Source organism: Colobus angolensis, unplaced genomic scaffold, assembly GCF_000951035.1.
Source record: "Colobus angolensis palliatus isolate OR3802 unplaced genomic scaffold, Cang.pa_1.0 Scaffold44, whole genome shotgun sequence".
In the NCBI taxonomy this organism is placed as follows: Eukaryota; Metazoa; Chordata; class Mammalia; order Primates; family Cercopithecidae; genus Colobus; species Colobus angolensis.
In genome coordinates, this window is record NW_012117821.1 from 4,076,656 (window position 1) to 4,079,298 (window position 2,643).

Here is a 2,643-nt window from a genome sequence, read left to right on the forward strand (position 1 = left end):
GGTTTCATTTTAATAGGTCATAATGACTTTCCATCCAAGAAAAATATTTCTATTGGAAAAAAGTTAGGCATTAAGGGCAAAAACAGTATCTATTTCCAACACTAGGCATATCGATGACTCTTCATATGGTGGAGGTCTAAGTTTCAAGTTGTGGTATGTGAAGTATTAATCATTCTGGAATTGGAATGCTTATCTAGAGTTGAATCTGGAATTGGAATGTTTATGTAGAGCTCAGCTCAGTACTGATATGCACAATAACAAAATTGCATCTCTCCATCAGACAAACTCCCTGAAACCTTAGCGGAATATGTGAGGTGCTGGATTAGGTGGTTTGGTAGATACACACAAGATTCATATAGGGAAGTTTTGGGAGCTCAGAACAAAACATGAAATGTCTACATATATAACTTGCACAATATTGAAAATAAAAATGCTAAAAGGGAAGTTTAGATAAAGAATGGTGAACGTTCAGGGTAAGGTAACATTACTTTTGAAGTCACGTTTGTAGTGGATGAAGAAGTGATTTTAGAGCCACACAGACTGAGGTAGGAAAAAATCCCAGCTCTTGAACCTCAACTTCATGTCAAGTGAAACAAGTCACTTAATCTCATTGTGCTAGGTTTTTATCTATAAAATGAAGATTAAATGTATTCTTTATGTTAGAAATAATCTGTTCTATATAGATATAGGTATCTATACATACCCACACACACATCATAGTCCATGGCTTACTGTAAGAACTCTGGAAATAATGTTTTCTTTTCAATTGTGGGATAAGAGAAGAGGCCATAGAGAAATAGCAAAGTAAGGGGTCTGAAAAGATCAGGAGAATTTGTCAGAGCCAAGATGCATTTGTTAGACAGGAAGAGGGAGAGAGGATGAATCCTAGAACAGTGAAAATCCTAAGTGAAGCTAAGGGGAAGAAAATACTGTGAGTTGCCCTTTCAAGCTAAGTCCTTTCTACATTTGTTAGTACAAAGGTAAGTCAATTTGGAAAGACAGTTTAGAACCAAGTAGGAGAGGACATGGCAATAGACTAAAGAGTTTAGAAATCTTCGTGAATATCACAGAGAATCACGGGAGTCTCTGGGTGAAGTATAGGGATGTCATGTTGTCATGATCACATATATGCTTCCGGAAAACTATTTTTAAAAAAAGAATTTCAATAACTGATTAGAAGAGGGAAAGATTGTAGCCCAGGAGATCATAATAGTAGCCAGAGCATTGATCTAGGCAAAACTATTGAGTGAGTAAATTTGGGAAATGACTGTCAATGAGGTAATTAGGCCAGGATAAGATAGCTTTTGGGAAGAGTGGAGTAGCACTCAGCGACATCGTGCTCAGATCAAAGATTACACTGGCATTTGACATTAAAAGATTTGGAATGTAGTGTTATGTATAATAGAAAGTTATTTTGGAGTATACAGTAAGGTTAGAGGAAATGATCTGTTTGGGGATTTGAATTTTCCAAGTTCCAGAGAAATTTATGAAAGTAAGTAAGAGAAAGGCAGGACAAACTACAATCTTTTAGCTTGGGAGAGAGGCTGAAACTCTAAAAACAGGCTGTATTTCTCATTTGCATAGAGGTCATAAGAGAAGTTGTAGAGTTATGTGAGGAAATAATAGAAATTGATTTATTTAGGGACAGGTCCATAGAGTCTTACATTGGAGATGCAGAAGGATAAAAGATTTGAGAGTGAAAATAATCTTAGAAGTCAGATGCAAAGCAGAAGACAGAACCTCCTGGGAGCCAAAGTAGGTGTAAATCAAGAGAGATTTTTAAAAGCTGAATAAAAAACAAAAATGATGAAGATATGCCACATAGTCATCGCAGTTGGTAGGCAATAAACTTCACAGAGAACTATTACTGACTAATGATATATAAGTCAAATTATAGGATGTAGGAATAAGTACGTGGAGAGTACATAGAAATAATTAGTGAAGAACAATAGTTCTTAACTGGAGGTGATTTTGCTTCCAAGAACTATTTGGCACTATCTGGAGATGTACTTGGCTATGACAATGGCAGGGTATGGGGTCTGCTAGTGACACCTATTGAGTAGAGCCCAATGATAGTGTTAGTCATTCTGTAACACACAAGACAGCCCCCAAAACAAAGACTTATTTGGCCCTAATGTCAATAGTGCTGAGGATAAGAAACTGGTGTAGAATGAAGGGAGAGACTTGTTGGGAGTTTGAGAGAACAAGATCAAAGATGAATTTCTTATTGTGCCGTTAAGCAATGTTGGCGGGTGTAGGTGAAGTAGACATTAGAGAGGAAATGCTAAGTGTTCAATTGAGAAAAGTTTTAATTGGTGGAATATTCCAGATGAGATGGCTATGAGATCAAATCAAGGGCATGATTGGAGGACTTTGCCTTAAAGGGGTTTGCTTTCTCTAAGATACCCAATCCAACAATATTTCAACCACACCTATTTGTCCACTGTTCACTCTCTTGACTCTATTATTAGCTTCCTTCTCTCATTTTCCTTCTCACCCAACTTAAATTCTATAGTCATCATTATAACCACTCTTGCAAACAACCATAACTTCCTGAACCTCCACTTTTTCTATTATATTCACTTACCATACCACCAAATATTAGTAAAATCCTGTTGGTCCCACTTTAGACGTATGATGTCA